This window comes from Peromyscus maniculatus, chromosome 3 (genome assembly GCF_049852395.1).
Source record: "Peromyscus maniculatus bairdii isolate BWxNUB_F1_BW_parent chromosome 3, HU_Pman_BW_mat_3.1, whole genome shotgun sequence".
Taxonomy (NCBI): domain Eukaryota; kingdom Metazoa; phylum Chordata; class Mammalia; order Rodentia; family Cricetidae; genus Peromyscus; species Peromyscus maniculatus.
Genome location: NC_134854.1, coordinates 24,989,191 through 25,006,702, shown reverse-complemented (window position 1 = coordinate 25,006,702; position 17,512 = coordinate 24,989,191). Strand labels below are relative to the sequence as shown.

At 38.8% G+C, this 17,512-nt stretch overlaps 1 protein-coding gene across 6 annotated transcripts in view; it reads left to right on the top strand.

Moving 5' to 3' along the window:
• The window catches only part of Cdk14 (cyclin dependent kinase 14), a 557,745-nt gene that overhangs the window by 323,559 nt on the left and 216,674 nt on the right, over positions 1 to 17,512 (top strand). The window lies entirely within an intron of this gene.

Sequence of the window (17,512 nt, the reverse complement as noted above, 5' to 3'; positions counted from 1 at the left end):
ATTTTCTGTGTAAGGTTGTAATTTATTGTTTTATTTTATAACAAGGAAGTGTGTCTCTCCAAAGAGTAGTAGGTTAAGAAGTAACATGTAATGAATTTACACATAATACATAGCTCTGGTAATTGGTTTGATTGAAAGTTGTTGATAACAGTTGTCCAAAATGAAATGCCTTGAGTTTTTAAAAATATGGAATAATTTCAGGAGAGTATCATTTCATGCAGTAGTTCTCCAGCTAATATACTAATATTTTTAGTATATTAGAAAAATTGGTAATATTTGTTGCATACTTGTTAATACTGACAAACTACTCTGCATTCCCAATTATGTGATATTTAAATGTCATAATCATCACAGGGAATGAATCTCATTCTTAACACTCTGGAGAGAGTCACATATGGCCATTGAACATGGCTTTTCCTTTTCTGGATTCACGATTAGGTTTGAAGTAAAATAATTCTTGTGGTTTGTGGCTGTTTTATAAAAGGGCCATTATTCTTGAATGATTATGCCCCTGTATTTAGAATTTAGCTACATGATCATATAATGTTTATGGCTTCAGTAAAACTTCAGTATGTATCATTTATCTTCCTCCTGTGTAGCTACTTCATGGTTCTACCCCCTCAGAAATCTTGGCTTTTAAAAATTAGGGACTTTATTAATGTGTGTTTAAGATACCCCTAGCTGTAGGATTTGGTGTTCTGTGTAGCCACTGACATCATCTGCAGCATCTCATGTACATGTAGCTATCATTGTAGGGTGTAGATATATAGCTTTCAATAAAACTGTAAGAATCTAGGCCATCAAACACCCAAAGATATCATAAATTTGTACGCCTTAACATAAATCTAATAACATTTTAAAGATTTTCTAAAATCACAAGAATAAATATCACCATCTATTGCTGAGTGGCTGGGTTAATCCATCTCTTCATCACACTTCCTGGCCTTGGCTTTTTAATAGCTATTTACTCTTTCTGTAGTTAATATTTTTCCCTAAGGATAGGCCTATCTTTGAGCAACATAGATACTTGGATCCTTAATTATAATGAGGGAAAGTTAGAGATAGAGGCCAGTGCACACACTAGGGTACCTGTTAGTTGCCTTCTTAATCACTTGCTACTTTCTGCTGTTAGTTGAGAGTTGCCTATGCAAATAATAATTATATCACCATCTTTTTCTATTTATTTTGCATATGGAAATTCTCGGTTGTCTTTCAGGGAGTTCAGCTCAGGTCTCTACTAATAAAACGTGTTTTGAAATATTTGTGGTGTGGAGCCAGTTCTGTCTCAGTTGCTTGGCAATTTAGTCAAGACTGTACCCTCCTCACCACAAGAAGCTGTTCTTCTTGTGCTTCAATGGTGGCAAAAAACAAAAAATGTTTCTAAGGGACTAGGGACATGGCCCAGTTATGAAATGCTTGCAGGTGTGATGACCTGAGTTTAGCATGGTAGCACATACATGAAACACAGAAGGGAGGATGAGGAAGCGGGCAGAACACTGGGGCTCAACTTAGCCAAATCAGTGATTTCCAAACTCAGGGGGAGACCTTGTCTCAAAACTTGAGGTCAACAGCAAGGACACCATTGACCTTGACACACATATATGTACCAACACTCATACATACACACACCCACACATATGTACAGCGTACAAACATAATGATGTTTAATAGATTGTGCTTATTGCTTAGTTGGATGGCCTGAATTCAGTTCCCCAAACCAATGTACAATTGTGAAAATGTTGGACAGACAGATCCCTGGGTTGCACTGTCCAGTCAGCCTTATTTACTTGGAGAACTCCACGCCAGTGAGAGAACTGCCCTCCTCCTGCAAAGGTAGGGAACTTCCAGAAAAACAACACTCAAAGTTGACCTCTGGCCTCCATATGCATGCATACTCACACACACATCAGTACACACATCCATCCATACACATGTGTGCACACTCAGGTTAGGGTAGAGGAAAATGCTCTTTTATAGTACCAAGTATAGGATGGGCTCTGACTTTGTAATATGTTTGTTTCTGGCATAGACTGTTTTCTCATCTGCTCTACTTCACCCTACCCTGTAGAGGGAAGTTTCTCCAGTCCTGCCTGGCCCAAGGTCTGGACAAATCTCTCCCACCCTTGGTCTCACAGCCGCCTATAAAATAATCACTGTATGGCCTATGGCTTCAGCTTCTTGCTAGCTAGCTCTTTCATCTTAAATTAACCCATTCCTATTAATCTATATGTTGCCACATGGCCATGGCATTACCAGTCTGCTGGCATCGTGTTGTTCCTTCAGTGGTGGCTGGCATCTCTCTCGACTCCACCCTTCTCTCTGTATCTCTGCTTGGAGTTTCCACCTGGCTATAAGCTTTCTTGTCATAGGCCAAAACAGCTTTATTTATTATCCAGTGGGAGCCATGCATATTCACAGCATACAGAAAGACATCCCACAGTACCACTCCATGGGTGTGAGAGATGGTTTGGTCACTTGCTGCCAATTTGCTTTGAACAGAGACATAATAGAAGCATCTGAAGAAGCCTGTTACTTAAGAGGAAGGGGAAATCTGATAGAAAACAGTGGACCCCAAATGCCCTGTTGTCGCCATGCCGACAGTATTCATTGCCAGACACAAATAGCAAATGTGTTAGGTTTGAGCTTCCTGTGCTTATTTTCAGTTTACTTCCAAGCCCTAAAATCTATGTTATGTCTATGCTATGCCTGTCATTCTGAATCTGATTTCATTCCAAGCAATTTTCTAAAAGCTGTTTTGCTATTTTGCAATCAGGTAAAAATGTATGTGTCTTTCCCACGAGAGGGACGTTCACAGGGCACTGATTTTTGCATAATCAATGGCATCGATGCAGGATATGCAGACACCTGGAAATGGGATTGTAATTGAGTCATGGCTCAGCTGTACCAAAAAGAAATACAAATATTAACCCAGGGACAGCAGCAGGGAGGCAGGTGGCAGGAGTTTCAGGCTATTTTTACAGTTCATTTACTGTCCTGGGGCTGGAGTAACTAAAAACTGATGATCCCTACACAGTGTTCAATAGCCACAGGCACTAAACATATTAATGAAGACACATATGCAATAACACTGTCAGCGTGTGATGAAAATCAGAGCTGGCACTGTTAGGAGCTTCTCCTGGAGGTCGCCAGCACCATGGCGATGTGTGAATGCAAAGTGCGACTTAAGAACTCACCGAGGTCGTTTTGATACCTTTGTTTCCCTTCATAAATGAAGATTAAATTGAACATTGACTCTTGTAAAACATCTATTAATGCTTGGATGTTGTAGCTCCTTGAAAGTCAAAGCATGGAAAAGCATTGCTAAGCTTCTAAACCAGAGAGACTTAGGGGGTTCTGAAGAGCACAGGAGGGGACGCATGGATATGGAGGCAGTGTATCTGTGTAGCTCTTCACTTGCTAGGGACTGCTGCTCTTTCTGAAGAGCTGGTATTTTAAATAAACTTGTCTTCCTTTCTACATGCTCAGAGCTGTGTTTGCAGCTGCACACATCTCTAAAGCAGACCATTGTTGGGGATTATTTTACAGCATTAATTTTTAATATCAGGTAACTAAATTATCTGTTGTTAATAAATGATTATCTCATCAAAGGCATTGTGCTTTAGAGGGGGCCTGTGGTATCAGCTACAGTGCCCCCCAACACAGTATGCAAAGAATGATGGTATGTCAAGCGTTTCCTATCATCATCTTTTTTAAAGCTAATTAACATATTAACTATGCTTGTCAAAATGTGGGGCAGATCATTTATAAATAAGCCTGTCAAACATAATGAGATTGCATATTAAATCACCCCATCTCTATTACATCTCTGATTTAAGATTAAAATTAATTTATTTAACATTGTAGCAGCTGGGTGGTTAGGAAGAAAATCTGTGCTAGTCATAATGTATAGGAAAATGTCTACATCAAAATTGATTTTTAATATATTAGAAAGAATATTGCCCATTTATTAAGTATCATAAAGCCATTTGGCACTGCTTTATATTACATAAGCTTAATGGTCATACATATTGGCGACATTCAGTGTTCTGCCATCATCTTTACTGATCTTTCTGTCTTGAACTAAAGCAACTTATACAAAAAAATTTCTTAAGACTAGGGTTTATTTACCATTGTTTTAAGAAAAAGAATCATAAGTGAACCTTCCTACACCTGCCACCCTGAACATAAATTTATTCTATGTGAGGTCTATTTTAATTTGAAAACTTGAATAATAATAATAATAATAGTAATAGTAGATACTTTTATTGACCATAAACTGTATCTAAGCCCTGCTATGCTTTTAAATTAGCTCCCTATTATACAGCACAATAAACAGCACTCACAAAGTGACTTAATCACGGTCACATGGTGAGTAAATAGCCAGTATGCAGTCTAGGGCAGGGTTCTCAGCACCCTTCCTTACAACAGTCTGTACTATCTCATAAGATGATAAGTAAAGAATGCTCTTCTTTTACTGCTAATGTAACATTGAAACACAAACAAAGTACTTGATAATACATCCTGCTTCGATCCATGTTAGGTCAGATATTTTGGGTGCCTCTGGTTCTCACGCATGAGCCTGTGCCCTAGTCTGGCTCTCCTGACAGCTTTATTCCAGTAGCTTCTACTATTTAATTTTATTCAAGGAAGACTTTTTTTTTAAAAGCCAAGACATGAATCATTGAATTGTACATTTTCATGGTACTGCTGTCTATGCTGACATACATTTTCCCAGCTCCTAGTCGTTACTCATTTATCACTTCTGCTAAAGTGAATACATCCATTTTTTAAAGGAGTGCTAAGTAAGAGTGAGAATTGGAGTTCCTGAGCTACGACAGAGTCATCTCTCTGTCAATGTTGCTTGCATGTTTTCTAATTATTACAGTCATAAGGCAAGGAAGATATGAAACAGGCATTGTTAAATTCAATAGTTCTCTAGTAGCTCTTAAGCAATGCTCAAATAATGCATGATCTGACTTGCTGTATCCACTAACAGTGGGATGCAATGGAACAGAAGAACTGGGACAACCACAAAGATCCACATGTTCCTGGTGGGCAGTTCTGAGTTCATTGCAACTAATGAGGCCTCTTAAGTTTGTGTCACATTATAACTCATCAACATACAATGACACCTTTAAGAGTTAATAATTCTGCAAGGATAATAAGGACGGAGGATCTAACTGTGCCATATAACATAGAATACAGTACAGCAAAAACTGGTCCTTTATTTCAATCAGAAGAGATTTGCTATATTTTAGTGTTTAAATCACACCTAAGGACTGGCTGCTGGCTGCAAAAACTTCTTACAGAAAATTTATCATTGTGAGTTTTCTTGATCAATACAGCCTCTAGCCCTGTTTGGTTGTAAAACTGTGGGATGCCCGCCAACACACCAAACCCAGAGCTGCCTCTGGAATGGTCAAGGGAAGCAGTTATTATTAAAAATGTGTGGTTATACTTTTTACATCTCATTGTTTATCAATGTGTGTTGGTAAAACAAAGAGTGTATTTCAGTCAAGATATTTGGCCACTTAGTAGTAATGGTAATATATAGAATGAATCATTTAATCTAGACTTCCCTGCTAAATATTTCTAAAACAAATTAAATTTCACCTAATTTCTTTTTAATCAACATTAGCAATCTAATTGGCTACCAACCAATGGATTTCTGAATGATTTTGAAATAGCCAATCACAGAGACTAAGTTTCATGACATTATTATACCTTGGTACACTCCACTGACTCACTAGATTGTGAGAATAGAAAGAGATAATCAAAAGAAATTTGGGCGAAATATAAAATTATAAAAATGTTGAAAGCAATATTCATATTGTCTGTTGGGATTGTCAGTCAACCAAATTAAATATCTTGTGTTTCTGTTGGGTTATAGCATCCAAGAGGGCTGTGGAATACAACAGTGAAATGGAGATGCTGTATTTGATTTTCAGGAAACAAACATACAGGTTCTATCTTTGGAATTAGAGTTTTTGCCTCAGGAGAGTCTTACATGGGAGAGTGGGACATGGGTAGAATATGGTTCTGTGTTTTAATCTAGAAATGTGTAAATTAAGGAATATGGCATGTAAGTTAGTACCTTTTTTTTGTTTTTGGTTTTTTGGTTTTGTTTTGTTTTGTTTTGTTTTGTTTGTTTTGTTTTGTTTTGTTTTGTTTTGTTTTGTTTTGTGTGTGTGTTATAAGTGTTCATCTGTACAGGCGTGCTTGTACATGTGTGAAAGCCAAAGATCATTGTTGAGACTTTTCCTATATCACTCTTCAACATATTTTTTCTTTCTTTCTTCCTTTCTTCCTTTCTTCCTTCCTTCCTTTCTTCCTTCCTTCCTTCCTTCCTTCCTTCCTTCCTTCCTTCCTTTCTCTCTTTCTCTCTTTCTCTCTCTCTCTCTCTCTCTCTCTCTCTCTCTCTCTCTCTCTCTCTCTCTCTCTCTCTCTCTCTCTCTAGACAGTCTGTCAACAAACCTGGAGCTCCTAGGTTCATCAAGACTTGCTTGCCAGTGAGTTCCAGGGTCTTACCTGTCTCTGCCTCCCAGCTCTGGGGCAGCAGATGTATGCCCTATGCCTGGCTTTTTATGCACAGTCTGGGGATCTGTTCCCCACAAGCACAGTTTTACTGAGCCATTTCCCCATCCTGCCTTTTATGTTTTAAGTTTAAGTATATGTGTGTGTGTGTGTGTGTGTGTGTGTGTGTATGTATATGTACATGTATATTCACATAGGAATATATATATATATATATATATATATATATATATATATATATATTCTCATAGAATCATCTCTGAACATACAATGCTTTCCTATTTAAAGAAGAGGCTATGTTTAACAAAAACCATACTGAAGCCCACGTCCACTTCCTTCTCCCACTGTGTCCAACTTAGTTAACCAAAGCTTTCAACTACTATTTTTAGTTTCCAAGGAGAAAACTGTGGCGATTTTGAGTATAGCTGGTTCACTGTCGTCTACCACAGCAGTGTCAACTGCAGGATCAGAGATCAGCTTTACACATGGCTACTCTCTAATCTCTCAGGAGACTGGCCTTTTCAACCCTTCTGGCAACACTATATCTCTCATAGGTTCTACATAATTGTTTGTCTTATTATCTATCAATTTATTCTGTTGACTGATTTACATTGCTAGAGAGCTAATCTATGGCCTTGTTCCTTCAAGCAAACTCTTGATGTACTTTTTTAGACACTATACTAAGTGAGTATTATGATGGATGAAGACTTTATTCTCTCCACCAATTTTGTCCCACTCCACTTTTACCTCATTATCCCTGTGTAGAATCTGCTTTATATTTTTATGCATGAGTGTGTGAAAATTACTAAAAATTAATAAGTCAGATAGTATTCATTATACTCCCTTTATTTTTATATAAACTTTGTTTCCTGGATTTTCTAATTATATTTTATTTTTTAGTTTCATTGCCTTTATTCATATGCTAATTATTTAAAGTTTAAAAACATAAAGTTATGAAACATATTTGAAAAATGTTTTCCAAATGATCAAATAATATCACCAAATATGTATCAGATATATTAGTTTTTAAGAATGCATTTTAATTACAACACTTCTCCCTTACCTTCCCTCTCTCCAAGCCTTCCTATATCTCCCTCCCTCATCTCCTTCACATTCATGGCTTCGTGTTTTCACTAATTGTTATTGCATTCATATATGTATACACACATATATATATATTCCTAAATATAATTTGTGAAGTCCATACAGTGTTACTTGTATGTACATTTTCAGGCTGACTGTAGGCAGTGGACAACCAATTGCTGTGCTCTTCCCTGGAGAGGACCACCTCTTCTTCCAGCTTTACTTATATGGTTCTTTATGCATTATTGAAACCTCTGTGGCCTTGTCTCCATTCAGTTTGCCATGTCCCTTGGTGTCGTCCTTTTTCAGGTCATGGACAGCCATGCTGGTGAGACTTTATGAGTATAACTTCTGATGTTACTAGGAGACACAATCTCACAGCAAAGTCCCTGGTCCTCTGGCTCTTACCCTCTCCCTCTTCCACAGTGATCCCTGAGCCTTAAATGTGGTACTGTTTTCTTGTGTACCCATATAATTTTTTAAGCTTGTCATCTTTAAGGGATACATTGTGTTAAATTTTTGTGTGTATACATTTTAAAGACTTATTTATTTTAGTCTCTGTGTGTGTGTCTATGTTAGGATATGCCATGGATACGTAGATGCATATAGAGGCCAGAAGAGGTTATCAGATCCCCTGGAACTAGAGTTAGAGGCAGTTGTGAGCCACCTGCTGTGAATGCTAGAGAGCAAAGGGCAGGAAGTACTTTAACAGCTGAGCCGTATCCAGGTCCCGTATGCAATGTATAGTAATCGAATCAGGAAACCAACCGTGCCATCTGTGTTTGTTACTCTCCTTGGTGCTGTGGCCAAATTCCCGACAAGAAGCAACTTAAGAGAAAGGGGGTTTATGTCAATCATACAGTCTATCCCAAGAGGAAGTCTGGGCAGCAGGGGCATAAGGTCACAATCCAACTATAGTCAGGAAGCAGAGAGCGACAGATGTGGATGCTCAGCCTGAGTCCTCGGTCCATGACGTTGTGGGCACATTTAGGATGGTCTTTCTCATCTCACTTCAACTAATCTAGATAATCCCTCACAGATGGGGCAAGAGATCTGTCTCCAAGGTGATTGTAGATACTCTGAAGTTGACAATCAGTGTTAACCACAAGTCTACTCCTTGTCAACTTGACACTTTGGCATGCATGTAATTAAGTGATATATGAGCATGTATGCCATAATATATGTTATATGATAGTATAATTTATAGATGAAGTATATATTTTATATAATTGATCATGCCTTCTTTTCCTCTGATTTCAAATGGAAGCTTTCTTCAAGTGTGAGAATAAGAGGGATACTTGGCCCTTTGCTTATTTTTGTAAATATGTTATTGTGAATGGAGAGACCAGTTGACCCTTTGGTTCTTCATCTATCATTGAAGCTTAATCTTCATTGTAAATTTGACTAGATCTGGGGTCACTCAACAGACACACTTCTGGGCATGTCTTGGAGGGACTTTCCAGAGAAGTTTCACTGAGGAGGGAAGACCCACCCTGAATATGGATAGTGCCATCCCATGGGGAGGGGACCTGAAGTGAATATAAAAAGAAAGAAAGGAGCCCAATGCTGGCATTCTGTGCTCTGAGGTGAAGAGTCAAGGCCTGGAGCTCCTTCTGCCATCATGCCTTACCTGTCAGGATAGACAGCAACCTCTAACCATGAGCCCAAATGTCCTCTTCCTACTGAAGATGCTTCTTGTCCAGTACAGATCACAGTAATCAGAAAAGTTACTAATGAGGAACTGTGTGGGTAAAGCCTGGACTTTCCTGTGTGAACTCCTACAAAATCAGTATTGGAGGCCTATTCTTGGTATTCCTCAGAAGCTGATGACAGTAGATATCCTCAGATCAGGGTAAGATGAGAGCCAGTGATCTCACAGACCAAGCCACTCACTTTTCAATAGGTTCCTCTTTGTTCCTCTCAACACCTCCCCATTTTCTGCTCTAAATTTTACCCTAAGTCTGAAGCTGTTTCTGTTCAGTTTAACGTATTCTGCTGGTGTGTATTGAAGGGGGGGGGTCAGAAGAAGCCCACTTGGCAGTTACTTTTTTTTACAGATTCCTAATCCTGCGCCCTATTGCCATCTGCCAGATCCATGTTCACAATGTTTAAAGCCTGTGTCTCCGTGTGCTTAGCCTTTGCTAAGTTGCTAAATGAAAAACCTCTCACTGTAACTTGGAATTATTGCTGTCTGTAGTCTGCGAAGATCACCACATATTCACACAAGTCTGAATTCAGGTTATCTCTGACCCACATCTCTCACCCATGTGTGCCTTCTTTTGTGTGTGTATTTAATCTTATTTTCCTAATCAGATTCATTGGTCTTCTTGGAGAGAAAAGAAGAACTGTACATTTTACTGTATGCCCTTCTCTTGTTGATAATTCAATACTCATAGCTTTAACTATGAAAAGCTGGCTGCTAGAGTCCTTGCCCATGGATGATTGTTAAGGTGGCCCTGGGTGCAAACCAGTGAAACAACATAGCATTGGAGGAAACTTTGTGACTGCCAGCCTCTGGGTGTAATGGCAAAAACGGATAATCCTTACTTCTTAATTGTTAGTGAAATAAAAGTGTAATTTCATAGTTTTAAAAAGGTAAATGTTTTCTGTGAATATAAAGAATCTATTGAAGAGGATGGTCCTTTGGATTTATATCCTGTATGAATCCAATATGAACTTGCTGTTTAAACAAGCAAAAATTTCCAAGGATGTAGCTCAGTTGGCAAAGTGCTTCCTAGCATGCATGATGCCCTGGACCTGATCCTGGTGCCATATAAACACAGGTGTGGTAGTGTATAGCTGCTGTCCCAGGACTCGAGATGTTGAAACAGGAGAATCAGAAGTTCAAGTTCATTCTCTCTCTTTTTTTTTTTTGTATAATTTCCTTTTATTACTGCTAAGCAATGTCATTAGAAGAATAAAGAAAATAATGCAATAATTCTTCAAGATTTATTTTATTTTATGTATATGAGTGTTTGCTATATGTATATGTATCACATGTATGCCTATTGCCTGCAGAAGTTGGGAGAGAGCATCTGATTCCCTGGAACTGGAGTTAACAGATGTGAATTACCATGTGGGTTCTGGGCATCTCTGCAAAAATACCAACTGTTCTTAACCACAGAGACATGTCTCTAACCCCAAAGCAACAATTTAAAAGAATTAAAGAAAACTCAACTAAAATAACCTACCAGTGGTCAAGAAACAGCTTGCTAAATCCATTAAAATACTCAGAACTTGGAGTATGTGTTGGGCACTTAGTGATTCCCAGAGGCGGGGTCTGAGTGCTGTTTTCTGGGGCCCATGTGGGTAGTTAATCTTTGACATGACAGTTTGTATTCTTTGTATTCCCATGTGAGATGAGAGATTCAGTGAGTGAGATGCTTATCTAATTACATTTCCTACAGAGCCCAGCAAGGCTTTTTATCATTCTTTCTGATTGATAGTTCAAACAGTTCCTCCTTTATTCCTAGCTTTTACCGTATTTGCTTTTAGAAATTGAATGCGTTCATAACCTAATGAAAATTCAACAGATTAAAACTTTATTATAGCAACTATATAAATTTATAAATTTGTCATGTTGAATTTAACACATTTAGCTTAGAAGCTGCTTCTGAGTTAAGAAACACCGTGGAATCAATTTATAATTTTAGTGTTGTTTTATGACCATTTTGGACCCCCACCCCCATCTGGAGATGTTTGGTTATGTTTCTCTCACTGTTTGATGGTGGTACAGAAACAAAACTGAATACAAAAGACAAAAGCATCTCTATAATCCCAGGGTAGCTCCACTTCCATGAAGATCTCCATTCTACATGTGTGAATCTACCCATTCATTCATTCATTCATTCATTCATTTGTTTTAAATGATACTTGACAGAATAGTCAAGAGTGTAAGGAAATTGACCCTGCCTGTAAACAGCACCCTCCTGCATTAGTCTGTTGTGCCCTGCCAGGTCCCCTCAGCCAGTTGCTAGTGTGCATAAATGACATTCCAGGGGAAATGCTGAGCAATGCTCCAAAAATCTCACAACTTTAAAAAAAAAAAAAAGTGGACCATGACACTTAGTGAAAAGGGCTCTTGACTTCATATTTTGTATATATTTTGTGAATTACTAAATGATTCTTAAATATCAGCTACCCTGTCACATAACTCAGTACGGCACCATTGTAATATTCATAATCAGAGTGCATCAAAATTCAGCCATGCCATTTGATGAAGGCACCTACATATCAATATAACATACAACATAAATTGAAGTTCAGCATTCTCCTTGTAGAAGAATAGTTTCCATGAAATTTTTAGTAATTTCCCTTTGTGAAATACTAGATACAGTTTCATGAAAAATAAAAAATGAGGCTTAAACATGTCATTTGCTTGGATCCTTAAGATGCCTGTGAAGAGCCCCCCCCCCAACTGCTGTAACTTCCTGTTTTATTGCACAGGGGTTAAAGCATTTGCTGAGAGAAGCCTTAAAAAATAACTTCCTTATTCTTCATCAGTCGTAAATGAAGCAGAAGTCAAAGACATTCAAGCTTCATAATTGATTTTTCTTGTTCTGCCTGGTTTCTGCTTAATCCTTTGAGGAACACCATCGTTGGTTGTGTTTTAAATGACTTCCTTCATTGATTGCTCTAAAATACAACATATATTTCCTTGCTGTTTGATGTAATGTTTTGCATTTTCTGACTTGCTTTCCTCAGAGTAGACTGCAATTGGGGCATTTCCCACTCACTGTAAAAGGTTACTGGTTATCAGCAGTCTGATGTCCCTGGTTATTTCTGTGGGTAACCATCATCCATACTCATCTTCTTTAAATATCCAGTCACTGTCATATGCTGAGGGTACTCCCAGTGGTGGCACAGGTTATTTTCTAGGCTAATTGTTTTACGCTCTCTGCCCCAAACTCTAATTCTGAACGCTTGATTTCAGCTCTGTTTTTATCTAGCTATCATTATGTCACCTGGATAAAAAACAGAATTCTCATCTTAATATCCTTTTGTCTGACCATGGTGAGCTAATCAATACATACCTTCTAACTTGGGTGGCAGCCGAGAAAAATGAAGTGGTCATCCACCCAGGACTCAGGAGTGAAGCTCCCAGGCCTCACACTGGAACTGGACATGTACTTACAAAATGCAATGCCTTTATAAGTCAAAGACAATTAATTGTTTGAGGCATTGCTAAAGTTCTTGTATCTCTAAGTTTTAGCTTTCAAGTAATTCCAAGTTTTAAATGAGAGGTTTCCATGGCAACTGTTGGAGTTCCTTTGGGGTATCTTATAAAGAAAATTGGAGTGGTGGTATTTTGGGAGAAATTAATGATTTTTTTAATTTTTTATCTTATACTATAATGTTATTAATCAGATATCTCCTTTGTCTCTTCAGGTTCATTTATGTCATTGATTGACTCATTGATCAACTCACTCTTTTTAAAAGCATTTTTCGAATATTTTACTAGTCTATGAGCTGGCCACACGAATGAGGAGTGTGCATTCAAGATCATACATCATTACACAAGAATGTAGTTGGCACAGTGGTAATTCTGAGGGAAAGGGTAAAAAGTGTATCCTGGGAGAGTGCTCAGGAGAGGTGGAGGTGCAAAGACACTGCCCAGTGGTCATCCCCAGCCTAATTTAAGAAAGCCATCTATCTGAGTTAGGTTACTATTGCTGTGATGAATCAACAGAACCCAAAGGCAAGTTGTGGAGGAAAGGGTTAGAAAGTCAGAACAAGAACTCACACAGGGCAGAAACCTGGAGGCAGGAGCTGATGCAGAAGCCGTGGAGGGGTGCTGCTCACTAGCGTACTTCCCCTGGCTTGCTCAGCCTTCCTTCTTATATAACCTAGGACCACAGCCCAGGGATGGCACCACCCACAGTGGGCTGGGCTCTCCACCATTGATCACTAATTAAGAAAAGGCCCTACTCCTGTATCTCATGGAGGCATTTTCTCAATTGAGGTTCCCTCCTTTCAGATGACTCTAGCTTGTATCAGGTAGACATAAAACTGTCCAGCACACCATCCTTCTAAGTTGGCAATGCTGGGTGCTTACCTGGAAGAAGGAATCACTAGGATATAGAGTAGATAGAGATGTCAGGTAGCAACCTAGAAACTAGTGGGGGAAAGGGAGGGCAAAGAAGGAAGAGCAAGTGCCCAGAGTTAAGAAGAATTCTCAGGCTATAACAACTGAGAGCTTGACTGTATCCCAGGATAGGCAAGGTTTTCAGTGATTCTTGGATTTATGGCTGGGAACTCTGAGATGCTAAACAGAAAACTAAAAAAGAAACAAGAAAACCAAAATATTTGTTTTTTTCCACTTGATTAAAAATACTGCTGATAAAATGCAGACATGCGCATGTTCTTGAACGTATGTGACGGAAGTTGTCGTTGGGGCATATGGAGCATGTGGCACTTGGGTGTGGTGGGGCTCTTGTTTCTTGTTGCTCTTAACTGCATATGTAGACTCTGGTCTGAGACCCACAAAACCCCTCCAGGGCCACCCTGAAACTCCACTCTTCAGAACCCATTCTTTACTTTTGCTTAATTCTTATTCTGACTTGCTTAATATGTAAATACATCTTGTTAGAGACATAATTTTATTAAATGGAAATGTAATGCGAAGTTGTCCTTTTTACAAAACTCTATTGTATGGAATTGAATTTTTCACACAGAGATTTTCCTCACAGTCTAGGGCTTTTCATTTCCATGGCCTGAGAGCTAAGTTTTCCAGAGAAGTATTTGACAAAGATATATTGTGCCTATCGGTGCCTAATGAAGTGCTAACCACAGTAAATGGTGAGTGACACTTTAATCAATTCAGTTCCACAGTACCCACCAAGGGCATGGTGAAGTGTCATTTTTTAATCTTTCACTTTTCAACGACAGAATGCCAGGATGAAAAGATCACATCTGTGATGTATAAGAAATTTTCTTACAGGGTATAATAAAAATAAGTTGATTTCCCCCCTCTTTTTGGCCTTTAATAAGCTGGTCTTCTGGAGAGCAGAAGTTGGCCTGTTTTGCAAGTGGATACATTTCTTCAGAGAAAAGTGGGATAAATATATGGTCACCTTGGAGCACAAAATAGATCCAGCTTTTATTGGATAATGGTATATTTCAGCGAACCATAGCTAAATAAAATTACCTGCTAGGTTAATTAACGAGGAAGCTTTCTGAGTTAGTGTTGAATTTAGATCGTTTCACATTTAACCTAATTTAGTTTACTAGTCCATTGTTCATTGTTTCTTCGGCCACAGCTCTAATACATGTTAACAGGATGTACAAACTCACCCAGACTGCTTTCTAAACAGAATTATGAAGAGTATTTTAGATTCTTGCTTTGCAATGTCTGATTTGAAGAACACACCCCCCCCCCCCCCCCCCCGCCCCATCACTTAGGAGCTTGTTAGAAATTCAGAATCTCAGCCTCAGCCCTCACCTGGTAAGCCAGAATCCAGGTTCTGATAGGATCCCAAGACCAACATACACATTTGACAAAGCTGCTTCCCATGATGCTTTTAGATGGACATATGGGCTAAGGGTGCCAACATAATGTTGAAAAGGAGAAAGGCAAGACCAAGTTGCACTGAATTCTGGGTCTGTTCATCTGCTTGCCTCCTTGTCTTGGTCTGAAGTGCTCTTCCCAAAGGTTTGAAGCTATAGATCATTCTAGAAAGCTGTGCGTAAGTATCTGGACCAATTTGGAGGCCTCCTGCAGCTTGCAGTTGTAAAAGCCTGCATGCTGTGACATGCCGTGGGTCCCCAAGTCCTCTGCACAGAAAAGGCACAGGCCCTGCTTGATCAGGATTCCTCTTGGACTTGGCAGATAAACCCAGCCACATGACACTGAAACCTTCACTTCTCCTTTAAAGATCCCCCACATAAGAAATATCAACGTTTGCTAATAGATAAAAGTAGAAACAAAACATGTAACATTTTCAATTCTGAATTAGACCATACTATAAAATGTTAAAGTCTTTCTGCATTGTTTACTGAGATTGAATCAAATACTTGATTTGAAATTTATTAAAGGGGGAAACACTATTTTAGTTCTTTAACTGTTTGTGCTAATACCAAAATTAGATTAATGTAAACTAGAGAAATAATAATGCATAAGTACTATCTTTCCTTTCTTTTAAAGATGACCATTTATATTATGCTTAGAATCAAATATGCTGGGTTACAGATATAATTAGGTCCTTCTACCTAATTTTTTCCCTTTGTTTTGGGAGAGGGTCTCATTGTGTAGCCCAAACTGGACTTGAACTCATGATCCTCCTGCATCAGCCTTGCAAGTGCAGGGAGTATAGGCCTATGCCACCACATACTAACATAAAATCTAACCAGGACTTTAATAAACAGGTATTTCAGAATGTATATCAGTAGGTGGTTTGGGTAACCTCACTCTATTCCATCCAGTTTTGGAATTTGGTTATATAATCAAACACAAGGATCAAGAGAGACAAAGATGCTCAGGGACAGAATACAACATACCCAAGTATAGCTGTGAGCTCCTCAAGTGAGAATTGCAGATTAGTAAAAAATATGTTTTTTAATGCAGAGTTTAAACATGAGAGTTAAGAGAAATGGAAGAATTTGACATAGGCAAGTGTGGTGTGGGCTCCTCCATGGAGTTGCAAGTGTCTAGGCATGAGTTATAGACGTCATTGTGTAGCTTTCAGTTACGTCTTAATAGGTTGCTGAGAAGAGCCCCCCCGTCCCATCTTGTCCTTCTTGTTCTAATGGGTGGAGCATTTTGGGTCAGATTGTAATCTGATAAAATAAAACCAGAAGGTTTTGAGGTTGCACAAGGGATTGCTGGTGAGATTTTAGAAAACTGCAGGGTTTTGGCTGGAAAGCATGGCCCTAAGAAGTTGTTTACTGTGCTGGAATTCCTACTTAGCAGCTGTTGAGAGGCCTCTAACCAGACCCTAGGGTCTTTCCTTCTCATGTCCCCATACTTTCCCATGTCTCTCTCTCTCTCTCTCTCTCTCTCTCTCTCTCTCTCTCTCTCTCTCTCTCTCTCTCTCTCTCTCTCCCTCCCTCCCTCTCTCCCTGTCTCTGACTCTCTCTGTGAGTGTGTGTGTGTCTCTCTCTGTCTCTCTGTCTGTCTGTCTGTCTCTCTCTCTCTGTCTGTCTCTCTGTCTCTGTCTGTCTGTCTCTCTCTCTAAGGCTAGTCTACTTTGTGTATTTCATGATAGGACAACAACAGCAAGAGGACTGTATGTCTCCAGTCTCCAGTATTTAGTACAAGGATGAAAAGTCGTAAGGTATAGTATAAAAACAATGGACCCCCTTTATCAACATTCAGGGGCAGTGATGGAGGATATAGGCATAGTATAGGCAGATAGGAAAAAACTCTCCTGGAATCATAGATCCCAGCAATCGTACATTTACAAACAAAATTCAATTTAATTGACGGGATCTCAGCATTTATGTTATAAAATAAATGCTAATGTCTTCAAGAAGTGAGATATTGTTCTTCCCACATCTTCTAAACAGAAAACAAAAGCTCTTTGTGATAATAATAACTCATGGAGAAAAAGTCTTTTTTTACTCCTAACAAACTCCCAAGCCTACCATTTTGAGACGAAATCTTCACAGAACTGGTTTTTGAAGCATTTCCCTCTTTGTATTTTCTCTGTGCCTCAGCTGTTAGTAATTTACCCATCTTTAACCAAGGGATATTGATCAAGGATGCACAGTGACAGAGAGGTGCGATCCAGAGACCTCTCCACTAACATGGTGATGGGTTGGTGGCACTACAATGGGTTACTGAGGAATAGAGTGTGAATATCAAGTTTTCTCACCACGGAAATGGGTGTGTGAAATAATACAGATGTGGATTAGCTAGATTTTACTATTACACACACCTATTTCAGAGCATCATGTC